This window comes from Dendrobates tinctorius, unplaced genomic scaffold, assembly GCF_039654945.1.
Source record: "Dendrobates tinctorius isolate UK_male_01 unplaced genomic scaffold, ASM3965494v1 ptg000147l, whole genome shotgun sequence".
NCBI classification, from domain to species: Eukaryota; Metazoa; Chordata; class Amphibia; order Anura; family Dendrobatidae; genus Dendrobates; species Dendrobates tinctorius.
The window spans coordinates 7155163-7169626 of NW_027361814.1; the positions used below are offsets into that span (position 1 = coordinate 7155163).

The window sequence follows — 14464 nt, forward strand, 5'->3', positions numbered from 1 at the left end:
TGCAATAAACAAGCCCTCACATGGCCATTTTGACCAAAAAATAAAAAAGTTATGGCTCTGGGAAGAAGGAGAGCAAAAAATGAAAATGCAAAACTAAAAATACCCCTTGTCATTAAGGGATTAAAGTGACATTCAGTCAATGAATCTGCATATTTATATTTGCATCTTTTATATTGCACCATTAGAAAGGCTTTCCCAACATCATAATCATAATTTTTTGAAAAATAAAATAAGGTTATAGTTAGCATAACACAGAGAAAAACGATTATATTAGGCTACTTTCACACTAGCGTCGTGCGACGCACGTCGCAATGCGTCGTTTTGGAGAAAAAACGCATCCTCCAAAGTTGACTGCAGGATGCGTTTTTTCTCCATAGACTTGTGTTAGCGACGCATTGCGACGTATGGGCACACGTCGCATCCGTCGTGCGACAGATGCGTCGTGTTTTGGCGGCCGCGACGCACACAAAAATGTTACATGTAACGCTTTTTTGTGCGTCGTGTCCGCCATTTTCGACCGCGCATGTATGGCCAGAACTCCGCCCCCTCCTCCCTGGACATTACAACGGGGCAGTGAATTTGTTGAAAAACTGCATCCGCTGCCCCCATTGTGCAAAATTTTTACTACGTGCGACGGTACGTCGCCCCGATGCAGGGCGACGTGTGTCGCACAACGCTAGTGTGAAAGTAGCCTAACCTTGAGCACAGCTGGGTGATCTATCCCATAATTCCATAATTCCCCTGCAATTACCTCATCTTGTAGCACAGCCATTTGCAAGGTGCGTGGTCACAGACCACTCATAGCCATCATAAAAACCCAAGCAGGAGAGGCCGCTGGGATTTTTTAAAGAATGTGGATAGGAGCGAGGACATCAGAGTTCAATCAGAAAGCTGAAGAACACATTGCGAGTAGAGGTGATTTAAAATTTAAATTTGTCAAGTCATAGAATTTTCTCCAAAAATTTGATTCCCAGTGAATTCACAATACTGCACAACCTTTAGTTGATCTGAAAAATATGTGTCAACCGGGAATATATTGAACCTATTTTGAACTCTTTAATGCAAAAGCAGTCTTGTTAATATCCTTGTGACTCTAGATAGTAACCGGTATTAAATAGCAGGCTATTAAACAACCCACTACAATGTCAAACCTGTTGTGCTCCTGTAGAAATGGTCCAAAAATTAACCCTGTTTTGGGGTGGAGGCAAATGCCTGCTATTCTGGTGTGTGTTTTTAAGTTAAATTATCTCCCCCTTGAACAAAAATGCAACGTATCCCAAAATACTGCTTTACAAAGTAAGTACAAGTCGGTTCATTCATGGAAACAAAAATACAGTAAAAGTGTGAAATATGGTCACGGCCTGTAAATTGAAAAATCAAAATAGGTATTCACAAAAAATGTGTCCATAATAAAAGATTAAAATAATATTTAACAATGAAACTTTACAAAAAAAGACCTGGACAAGAAAGGCTTGTTAGTTTTGCATCTCAAAAATGAGCACTTGCAATAAGACCTTGTATTTGGGTTTACGGATCTTATATTGGACTACTACCATAAATAAGTTTGCAAAAAAAATTTAACAACAAGCACGCTTTATAAGGTGAATGGTTGACTTAACATTTTTGGATTCTGGAGATATTTTCTTTTTATTAAAAAAAATAATATATGGCTTCCCTGCTTGCGACACATAAACCTAGGTTTCAGAATTATTCTTCACTTGCAAACCTAAGGCACATGGTAATAATCTTCCTTCTTGATTTGCAATTGCAGTGTGAGAGGATAAAAATAATATAATTAAGGTGCTGTGCTGTTACTGCAGTATATCACAGATCAATTAATTCACAGTCACACTGACTATTCAGGTCCAGCACTTCCCTATATCACTTGACTATTTCGAGTATTATGTACAGACTGATTACCACTCCCTTTTTCAATGTTCTTCAACACTAGTGCAGTAGTAAAACACAACTCAATTTTGGCATTTTTCTGCCCCAATGTGGATTGAGCTGTGTGCTCTGACCTCCTTTTCCTACATTGTTAAAATGTAAAATGGTACTGCCTGGCCAGACACCATCTTTTGTGCTAGACAATGTGATGTAATATACATCTCTGGCAAAAACTAAAGGTACTGTCACACTAAGCGATATCGCTAGCAATATCGCTATAACTTGTGACGTTATAGCGATATTGCTAGCGATATCGCTGTGTCTGATACTTACCTACGACCCGCTCCCCCGCTGGTTATCGCTGATCGCGCGAGAACGTCCAGGACTGTTTCTCGTCTTCAGCTTCTTGCGGCGCTTCCTGTGGAGAGACGAGCGACGAGCGTGGAGCCGGGCGGGAGGACGTCAGGATCGCCTAGTGTGACAGGTAAGTAGCGACCCCCGTCCCCAGCGATGTCGCTGGTGAGATCTGCCTGTGTGGCAGCTCACTAGCGACCACTTAGCGATGTACCAGCGATCCTGACCGCGTCATATCGCTGGTCGGGATAGCTGGTACATCGCTAAGTGTGACAGTACCTTAAGAGACCACCACATCAAAACCCTGTCATGGGCAGCCCATTCTCCAGACCTGAACCCCATTGAAAACCTCTGGAATGTAATCAAGTGGAAGATAGATAGTCACAAGCCATCAAACAAAAAAGAACTGCTTAAATTTTTGTGCCAGAAGTGTGAAAGACTAGTGGAAAGCATGCCAAGATGCATGAAAGCTGTTTATATAAATCACGGTTATTCAACAAAATATTGATTTCAGAACTCTTCCTGAGTTAAACATTAGTATTGTTGTTTCTAAATGATTATGAACTTGTTTTCTTTGCTTTATTTGAGGTCTGAAAGCACTTTTTTTATTTTGACCATTTTTCTTTGTCAGAAAGAGAATGCAAAATTTTTTGCTTGGAAATTCAGAGACATGTCAGAAGTTTATAGACTACAAGAACAATTTACATTTTACTCAAAAATATACCTATAAAGAGAAAAATCAGACAAACTGGACATTTGAAAGTGATCTCTTAATTTTTGCCAGAGCTGTAGCTGCAGAGCATTATCCCAAAGCCCACCTGGCCACGCCTGATGCCATTAGTTTGATCTCTGAGTCTTCAGAAGTTTGTGAAATGACGGCAGAAATTTTTTTTATTGCAGAGTCTTCACATTCACGAGAATAGATTGTTCCGTTCATCTCTATACCTCACCACTGCTAATTCTACTTTAGTCTGTGAATGATGTCACTTTGACATTGCTAAGTCAATGTTTAAATTAAAGAGCTTGGAATGGTTTGGAATCAATCCTGGGAGACTTCTAAGTGTCAAATACATTTTTGTTAGACTTTGCAGCACGTTCCATAAAATTTTGTATTTGCTAGAAAAACAATTTTGACGTATTTATGTTCGATCCCACAATTTACATGAAAGAATCTGTTCCTTATGTCTTGGTTCCATATACCACAGGCTATCTCAGGAATATTGTGGAGTTCAAGTCTTAATGGGTAAGAGCTGTTTTGATGGCTAAGGGTAACCTACACAATAGAGTATTAAGGACCCCATAAAATTAATCTAATGCCAGCTGATCCCAATAATATCGATGAGTTGGGTCAGCAGTGTATGAAGGCCTTCTGAATGTCCTACGATAGATGATGCCACGGGAGTTAAAACAATCCAGCATGTCCGATTTTGGACTGACAAACTTTTGGAAGCGGTCACCAGAGATGCCTGGCAGCCGATTCCTCATTCAGAATACAGGAGTGCTTGGTCGGCTGAGCGCTCTGGTGTATGGGAGATTTGGGGGAAATAGCTTCCCCCCCAAATTTTTTCTTTTGTGTATTTTGCATCATGAAAACAATGGAAAAGAACAAGTCGCATAATGAGATCTCACAGTTTATTATAAACATAGCCTTGAACATCTCAGCAGAACAAATAATTTAGTTTTTCAGAGAGATGTCTTTTTAGAAATGACTAAATGAAAGGGGTATTGTTCAACATCATCTATTGCCATGGCATTTTGCTAGGGTATGTCATAGAGCTATGATGTGTGCCTGCTCTATCTCTAAACCTTTTTTGGGGTGCTATGCCATCATTTAATTTAATTAATGAACCACCCTTTGATTAATTTCTTCACCAAAATTGAGGACTGTGCAATTTTATAAAAATTTGGTCATATGCAATTGCAGCATATCTTTCTCTTTCTCTCTCCCCAATATATTATAGCCCATTCCTGAATTGTGTGTAGTGCATCCATGGACATGGCTTCATTCACGTTATCTCTGCTAATTATGTAAATCAAGTTATTTAGTTAACGGCAGGGTAATATGACATGCTACATGTGTTGGGCTGCATGATTCTTTCAGGTTATGTAAGCAATGTCATCCTTTGCTGTATCTTATGAGGGAATATATGCATTTTGTATATTGTGTGTATTGAACATCAGTAACCTGAAGCTTCCTTGCCCTAGTGCAAGCTTCCTTCTCAATTAATATGGATCAATGTAATTCTGCTGTTTTCCCATGTGATAGAGAGGCTTGGGAACCACTTTGCCCTGCTAGATGGCAACATTTTCTCAGTTTAATTTAAAGTTAACTGGGACTAATTTCCTTTCCTCTATTTCATCTGTTTTTATTGGCAGAGAGCTTGTTATCAGTGTGATTAGCTCTTTACTGGAAGCCACGAGTGGGGCTCCTCTCTGTTTGAACCCCTAAAGGTCAGTCTCTGGCTCCCAGTTCTATACTTCTCTGGTTTACTCCTGCTTATCTACTATGACTCACTGTCTCACTGTTGTCTGGTGTCCCGGGACCAGGACTTCCTTCTTGGTCTATAATGCTACTGGCACCCTAGCTCGCCCTGTTCCCTGGATTATTTCTGATGGTGAAGATGCCAGGCCCACAATCCTTGCCTTAGTTCCTGAATCCGCCCTCAGTCTGTACCCTTCCCCCACCCAGGGAAGAGGGGAGTAGCAGTGTACTATAATACACAAACCAGACTAACAAGGTATTATGAACACTGATAACGAAAAATACCAAACATACAAATATACTTACACATACAGTACAACAGCGGAATGCATCAGGGAGTGGCGGATGGGGTTAAGCCAATGTAGGAGAAGAAAACAAATTATTACACACTCAAAACCTAGAAACAGTAACAGATAAATCCACCTACCACCTTCTCCAATAACCACCAACAACAACCTCCAGCCATGCAGCAAAAACTATCATCGACAATGAGTGCTAGCCAGGGTCCTGATTATATAGGAGATGGGAATGACTAACAGAGCACAGCTGAGAGCCATAATGCAGTAAAGCCTCAAGGAGCTCTTAACTGAGCAGATTAACCCTTGCACTGCTAAAGCAAACTTGCACCATGGATACTGTTTTTATTGGGGAGGGGGATCCTGTTAACATGCGGGGCCAAACTGTTGCTTTTTATCTTCATCTGGCATAGTGAAGAAGTTTGGGTAAAATTAGAGAATGCGCTCTGGAAGAGGTGCTGTTAGAATCTGTTCAGTTTGTGACTATCCGTCATTTTCTTGTAGTGTCAAGGCTGCTGGTCTTTTTCCTCTGGTGCTGGGTTTGTCTTGGGTTAAGTGATTTTATCACCCTTTATTAACCTGCACCTGTCTCCCATTCTTTGCTGGACAACAGTGTTAATCAACTTGAGTTCTGGCTTGGAGCTTTGCTTTGCCTTCTGTGTGTTTAATTAGTGCAGCGCTGGGACCTCCGGTTCTGCAAGTCTTAGTTTCTGTTTTCAGCTTGATTCTGCAGCCTGCTCTTTGTTTTCTATTATGAGGTGACCTGTTTATGTACCCAGTCCTTAGATCTTTCAGGGAACCTTTTCCCCCTATCTATAGGTCTTCGCTTGAGATTAACCTAGGATCGTAGGTGGGTCTATTCGCAAGGAATGCGTTGCCCACTCCATCGTAGGGTGTCAGTCTAGTCACAGTGCAGGGTCAGTTTTCCCCCTCCTACCCTAGTCCTGTGCTGTAGTACCATAACAGGTGTGCTAGATCAGGGTTCCTCAACTCCAGTCCTCAAGGCCCACTAACAGATCATGTTTTCAGGATTTCCTTAGTATTGCTCAGTTGATAATTGCTTCACCTGTGCAATACAAAGGAAATCCTGAAAACATGATCTGTTGGTGGGCCTTGAGGACTGGAGTTGGGGAACCCTGTGCTAGATAACCCACAACTGTGTTATTTTCTGAAGAGACAAGTCCTGGCTGGAAGAAGTGATGGAGGTCTGCAATGCATGAAGAAGTGAAGCGAAGATGAATACCTTCAATTAGAGATGCCACTGGTGATTCAGTGTGTTAATTGTACACTTATATACAATATGTGATCTGGTCATAGATTGACGATATTTGTTACTTGTACACGGTATTATTCGTTTACTATGTGGTGGTTATTTATTATCAAGACATGGTGTGGTCATATTTGCTCCTTGTTTGAGGTATTATTCAGTCACTATGTGGTCCAACCATGGTGTGATGGTATTTGTCCCTGTATGTGGTATTACTGGACATTTTAAAAAATGTGTGTGACGCATTCCCTTAAAGAAAAATAAATAAAAATTTACATGAAAAGAATATTGGATATTTTAACAAATTTTTAATATGTTACAGTGGAGTAGGGCCCTGTCATAAGAGTCTACCCTTAAATAAATATTTTGGCAAAAACAAAAACTGATGGCAATGTATGTGATCTGGTGTTCGATAGGAACTGTTAATGAGTGATTGATGAGGACATGGTGCAGAAGTAGAGTAGTGTTCCCTTTATTTTTTGAGCAGTGTACATTTCTTAAACTTTTGATTGCGATACAAGTAAAACACGATATTAAACTGTCTCTTCTAACTGCAGCAAATAATACAATTTTATATTGCTGTCTTGTTGTCAATTAATAGGAAACGTCTATAGAATGAAAAGTGTCATGCCATGTGAGTCATTATTGAAATCAAAATTCTTCTTTAAAATAGACATTTTTGTTATCTTTTACATTTCTTTGCAAACTGCTCTTTTTAGTGCTTTTTTAGAGAAAAGATTGATACCTTAGCTTACATGGTTATTTAAAAAAGACATGTTACCAGGTCGAAAATAGCCAGTTTTTGCAGTTATTTTTTTCTCACTGCTCCCCTGAGTATTCTGTTTTGCTTTTATGTTTAACTTCACCATACAGTTACAGATATAAGGATCTTTCTATTAATGAATAATCTTTATGGTCTTTTCCCCTCTTAGTAACCTGGTTTCCAATATGGCAGACTGAAAAAAATGGAATACAAGGGGAGCTTTATCTGACCTGGTGACAAGTAATCTTTAAAGTACATTCTAGGCATTCTTGCTGTCATTGTGGCTATGCATGCTCGGGTGTCCTCCGAGTATTTTAGTGTACTCGGAGATTTAGTTTTTGTAGTCGCAGCTGCATTATTTGTGGCTGCTAGACAGCCTGAATACATGTGGGGATTGTTTGCTATGGAATCCCCCCATGTATTCAGGCTGTCTAGCAGCTGCAAATCATGAAGCTGAGCTGAGAAAAACTAAATCTACGAGCACGCCAAATTACTCGGAGGACACCCGAGCATGCTCCGAAAACCCCGAGCAATGAATATACTCGCTCATCACTAATTACCCTGGATGTAAGGTATGAGATGACCAACAGTTTTTTTAAGACACAAAAAAAAGAAAAAGATTTTGTGTCGGGAGATTTATATACTATATGTGGCCACCCAATGGTTTTGAAGTGAATTACAGCAGATCAATGGTCTTCATTGAATTAAATTTGAGAGACTGGAGTTTTTATATTAATGAAAAGATAGGAATGGAGATATCTGTTAGAGTAGAGTGGGAGAGTTCAGTGAATCATTCATTTTACCTGCAAGCAGGGCTGCCACCGGGAATTTCTGGGCTCAATACTGGCAACATTTTTGGGCCCCCTGGAGACTGCACCACAGCTCCGCCTTCACACCTCAAACCTTTCATAATGAGCACAACCCCCATCTGTGGACGTCGGGCCCTCAGACCATCCTCATGGAGTCGGTTTCTAACCATTTGTGCAGCACATACACATTTGTGGCCTACTGGAGGTAATTTTGTAGGGCTCTGGCAGTGCTCCTCCTGTTTCTCCTTGCACAAAGGCAGAGGTAGCGGTCCTGCTGCTGAGTTGTTGCCCTCCTATGGCCCCCTCCATGATTCCTAGTGTGCTGGCTTGTCTCCTGGTAGTGCCTGCAGCCTCTGGACACTACACTGACAGACACAGCAAACCTTCTTGCCACAGCTCGCATTGATGTGCCATCCTGGATGAGCTGCACTACCTGATCTACTTGTGTGGGTTGTAGAGTCAGTCTCATGCTACTACGAGTGAGAAATCACAAGCAACATTCAAAAGTGACCAAAACATCAGCCAGAAAGCATTGTTACAGAGATGTGGTCTGTGGTCCCCACCTGCAGAACCACTCCTTTTTTGAGGGTGTCTTGATAATTGCCAATAATTTCCATCTGTTGTCTATTCCATTTGCACAACAGTATGTGAAATTGATTGTCAATCAGTGTTGCTTCCTAAGTGGACAGTTTGATTTCACAGAAATTTGATTTACTTGGAGTTTACTTCTGTTATTTAAGTGTTCCCTTTTTTTTGAGCAGTGTATAAAGAACTCTGTTTCATTTTCCCCTTTTTCTTATAAAATACAAACTTGCCTTGGGCTGGTTACTAGTTGCAACTGCAGCCCTTCCCGAATGCACTAGAAAATCAACTTCACCAGTTAAAAAATATTTTATTCTTTTATATGTGAAAATAGCAAGCATAAGGAAGAAATGTATTCCTGTTGTCTTTGCAGGTTGGATGTATCTCTGTAGAAATTAAAACATTAACAACATTTATAACCTAATCACAGGAGATTTATGATTGCTGGGGGACATGACTGCTAAAACCCCCACTGATGCAATAAACAGGATTCGTAAAATTCCCTGTATGAATGTAGCTTTAACAAGCATGTGCGACTACTATTACATTACCTGGTGAAAACCAAAAACAAAACACAAAACAAATATCCTGGAATAAAAAAGTAAAAAAATATATTGCAAAAATTGCATGAAAGTAGTAATAATAGTAATAATAAGGGTATTTAGTTAACATAATTTTGATCAAAATAATGTAGAAGCCATCCCGCCACGTCACGGCAACCCTTGTGGGACAGTCCTAACTCTTGTATTTAAAACCTTTCCACTTGTCAAGTGACGTAAATGTGAACAAGGACAGAGGGACTGAACCACCAGTAATACTATAGGCCAGACAGGATGGATTTTCCAACTCAGACAGGGCGGTCACACCCTTATATGCACAGAATGCACAATGAAACAAACGAGAAACTGGGTCTGAGCAGAAAAAGTAACTTAATGTGCATGCAAAATGTAATTGCATATGAACACATGACCTTTACACAGAGAAAACCAAAAACAAAACACAAAACAAATATCCTGGAATAAAAAAGTAAAAAAATATATTGCAAAAATTGCATGAAAGTAGTAATAATAGTAATAATAAGGGTATTTAGTTAACATAATTTTGATCAAAATAATGTAGAAGCCATCCCGCCACGTCACGGCAACCCTTGTGGGACAGTCCTAACTCTTGTATTTAAAACCTTTCCACTTGTCAAGTGACGTAAATGTGAACAAGGACAGAGGGACTGAACCACCAGTAATACTATAGGCCAGACAGGATGGATTTTCCAACTCAGACAGGGCGGTCACACCCTTATATGCACAGAATGCACAATGAAACAAACGAGAAACTGGGTCTGAGCAGAAAAAGTAACTTAATGTGCATGCAAAATGTAATTGCATATGAACACATGACCTTTACACAGAGAAAACCAAAAACAAAACACAAAACAAATATCCTGGAATAAAAAAGTAAAAAAATACATTACCTGGTGGTCACACAAGCTCTCTACTGGCATGGACATGCTCACAGGAACCGTTAGCTCTTTGATCTCTGGATCAATGGGAGACTGAGCAGCCAATCCGCCAGCGATTATACGTATATTATCTATGCTGTAGATTGATAATAAATGTTGTTCATGGAACAAGGCCTATACACCACTCCAATCCTCAGGCAATACCTCCATGTGACCTCAAACTTAAATTGACAGCATCTACTATGCCATCGCACTGAGAACACCATGATCTTCTCATGTATCCACTTGCTCTCATCTAAAAAAGGGTCTGTGACCAGAAACGTTGCCCTCAAAAGCAAGTATATTCATAAATGTGGTGTGTATCTTTCTGGATGGGGAAAAACACAATAAGGCTATGTGTGCACATCGAGTATTTGCTTGCAGAAATTTCTGCAAGGTTTCTGCATCTCTTGGCTGGAAAAAACGCACCTTTTTGTATGCATTTTTGCATGCATTTTTGTACAGCAATGAATGCTTTTTTGAACCAAATAAAGATATTTAAAAAAAAAGTTTTGGAATGTAATTTTTTGGTTCAACATCACCTTTTCATGCTGATGAAGTAGTCGTGCTTGGTGTCAGCAGTTGTCATTAACACCTAACACTAGGATTAGTAATGAAAAGGTGTCAGCCCGATAACTAAACACAAACACACAAACACAAAACATTGTCACCAGCATATTTAGGGGCGTTAACAGAACAATTGTATATAGGATGTAACAAGACAGCAACTGTTAATTTTAAAGAAAAAAAATGAAAAAAAAAATGTGTGAGCTCCAGTGTAATTTTAATAACCAGCAGAGGGAAAGCCAACAGCTTGGGGCTGATGTTAATATTTTGGGAAGAAGTAAATAGCCATAATGGTTCACATGCAATTAATATCAGCTCACAGCTATTTGCTTAGACTTTATTGGCTAGTTTACAGGGGACCTCAGAAAAATTTACAAAGGGTACCTCTATAAAATCTAACCAGCAAAGGCTAGGCAGACAGCTGCAGGCTGACATTAATAGCCTAGAAAGGGGCCATGGATACTGGCCCCTCCCAGACTAAAAACATCAGCTCTCAGCCTCTCCAGAAAAGGTGCATTTATAAGATGCGCTAAATCTGGTGTTCAGTCTCGTTCTTCCCACTTGCCCTGTAGTGGTGGCAAGAGGGGGTTCATATTTGTGAAAACTAAAATAATAAACCACAATATTCCTCACCTATCTGCAGAGAAGGTAATCCATAATGTCCCACGACGATCCTGATAACTTTGAGAGAAGTCACATCAGTGATGTGACTGCTCTCAAAGACAGCCAGCTATACACTGACAAGAGGTAATTGCTCCCACAGTGTATCACTGGGCTGCCGTGAGAGAGTTTATCAGTTGATTAGCTCCAGTGATCTCTCTTATGGCACCACTGTTGCGTGGGAAAGTTCTCACGCAGCAGTGCCATAAATGAGAGCACCGGAACTGATGAACTCGGTTGAACTCTCACGACAGCTCAGTGATACACTGCATGAGTGATTACCCCCTGTCAGTGTATCGCCGGTGGCTGAGCAGAGTGGTCACATCTACCGATGTGATTGTTCTACAAGTGAGATCGCTGTGGGACAGTCGGGATTACCTGGACTATGGCGTACAGATGAGTATATGTTGTTAGTTGTTAGTATTGGTAGAACGCACCAAATAAAAAATTATAATAAGGGGCTTTCGCAACCCGGGGTCCACCGTGTGGTGATGGAGAAACTTAAAGCATACTGAGTTAAATGACACTCAGTGTGCACAGAGCACAAAGTAACAAGCTCTGTTACACTACAGAGCGGTACTAGGAAGCAAAGCAAAAAACTATACCCTGTTAGACTGCAAAGGCATATAGAAAAATACTAATTGGGGTCCCTATAACTTAACCCCCAAGGAAGACTAAGCTGGTGGTTGACCCTGCTCTGACACATGGTGTGCTTTAGCATGTGCGCCTGAGGACACTTGGTGCAGATGCTAAGTTCAAGCTGGAGTTCCCACCCTACACTACCTGTCTAGACCAACACTCGCAGTGCAATAGTGGCACATGTGCTTATAGGGTGATAAGGTAGCCACCAACACACCACACACACAAAATACTAGCATACAGGCATGCGCCATTGAGAGCTTTTTATACTTTGCTCAAGTCCAGACAGACAGGACCTTGCCTGTGGGCCAATCTGGAGCTGACACATCACCACAGCACCTGACATCCGAGCACCAATGGGAAGGCACCATATCATGGACATGCTTAGTAGGATGAAATCTGGACTTAGGTTCCAGAGCACAGCGCTGCATGTGTAAACTAGTAGTCACCATAGGCTTAGCTGGAGAGCCAGCAGTAACTACACCTGCAGCACAAGCCTGGGCAAAGTGCTGGGACTGAAGTCTGTGCTGAGCAGTCAACCCAGCAGCCGTGCCTGAATAGGAGACCACAGCACCAGACAAGGCTTGAGATCCATCCTGTGCAGAGGGAGAATCCCGACATCTAACATATGTTGGTTTACTATTTTACATTATTTCTAGGAGACGAGGCCATTGCGAATTTGGTGTTAGGTGAGGATAATGGTATATTTATTGGAACATGTAATTTAACTTTTTTTTTGTAACTGTGAGCACATCAGCGGCTCCCATCAGCGGCTCCTGCTCTCACTGTTATCAGTGACAGCAGACATAACCCGATGGGAGCAGTAGTCTCATCAGCCCATACCTGCGGGTCACAGTTATAGCTGCAGGGTCATGCTGACATCTGACAGCATGACCCCGCAGCGTTCTGACCGACAGTCTGCGGTAGTGATATCGCAGGTGACAGTCACAGCTGTGGTGTCACGCTGACATCTGACAGCATGGCCCCTCAATGCTCTGACTGACAGTCTTAACGGCGGTAGCGCTACCGTGGGTCGCATTCACAGCTGTGCGATCACGCCAACATCTCACAGCATGACCCCGCAGCACTCTGACCGATGGTCTTACTTGCGGTAGTGTTACCACAGATAAGTACTACCATGCTGGTGTTTGCCACACTGTCACACAGATGACAGCATGCAAAACACCATAGGAAGATGGTAAAATGCAAAACAAAAACTCAGCAAATCCGCAATCATTTTTATACCTGCGGTTTTGTTGCTGCGTTTTTGACTGACTCTGTTGAAGTCAATGGGTGAAAACACTGCAGAAAAGCACAAAAAACTGACATGACATGCTGCAGAAAAAAATGCACTGCAAATACTTTGCTGATCATGTTCACAACACTTCAGGATTGTCATTGAATTAGTTTTCATAAGGATTCCATAGCATTTTTGACCCATTTCCGGGCGGAAAAAGCCTCAAAAATGCACTGTATGCACATAGCCAATAAGAGCTGTGCTGTCTGGACTTGTGCATGCAATTTAAACCTATTAATTGGGCTATGATGAAATGCCAGATATAATCCATATACATTATAAAAGTGATGCTGTTTCAGAAAAAATAAATCTAATGGCTCAGATGATGTCTGTCCCATCTCTACTACTCTTCATAATTACGATGTGGTCTCTTGAGATAACAGAGACATGCAGCTCGACTGAAAACTGAAAGATTAATGCCCTATCACATATAATGATGTCCCAGCAATCCCACCAACGATCCGACATGGATGGGATCGCTGGGACATCGTTAGGCAGATCGCTGGTGAGCTGTCACATAGACAGCCCCAGCGAGCAGGACCAGCGACGCTGGACGCTGGTTTCTAATGTAAACGTCGGCTATCCAGGAGATGCGACTCCTGGATACCAGCTGTTTACCTTGGAAACTGGCGTACACGCTGGTTTCCAAGGTAAACGTCGGGTATCTAGGAGCCGCGCGACTCCTGGATACCGAATCCAGCGTGTACGCTGGTTTCCAAGGTAAACAGCAGGTATCCAGGAGCCGCGGCTCCTGGATACCCGACATTTGCATTAGAAACCAGCGTCCAGCGTCGCTGATCGCTGGTATCTCGCTGCCATACGCAGCAATGTGCGCTGGGCAGCGGGAGACCAGCGATAGAAAAACGGTCCAGACCGCTCGAGCATGATCAGCGATAACCGGCAGGGGGGCCGGTCGCTGATCCCCGTCACACACAGCGATGTGTGACAGGGCCCTAAGGTCCTACTCATTAAGACTGGTGTCTAGATAATGGGAGTGCAGGAATAAATGCTCTTAGTTTATTAAGAAGCACACTAGAGTTGAGCGAATATGTGTCAGAATCGGTCGCCGAATATGAATTTGCCATATTCGTGCCATATTGAAACCCTATTCATTCTGAATTTATGTTTGATGATTGGTTCCGAACATATTTGTTCATTTCTACTCCTGTTGACTCCGATGACGTTCTGCTGTGTTCGGCGACTATTGCAAAAACAATATTCACAGCCAATCGTAATTGGAACCGAATTTTGAAAAATTTGCTCAACTCTACACACAACACTTAATGAATGTGTCTCATCCAAGTGGTCGTCATATACCGACCTCTGGGCCCGGCCACTGCCTTTATTGACCAATTTTCTACATGTC

General features: G+C 41.6%; 1 protein-coding gene across 1 annotated transcript in view; it reads right to left on the reverse strand.

The window, feature by feature from the left end:
* Nucleotides 1–14464, reverse strand: part of TCERG1L (transcription elongation regulator 1 like) — a 333546-nt gene that overhangs the window by 98154 nt on the left and 220928 nt on the right. The gene's annotated exons all lie outside the window — the stretch shown is intronic.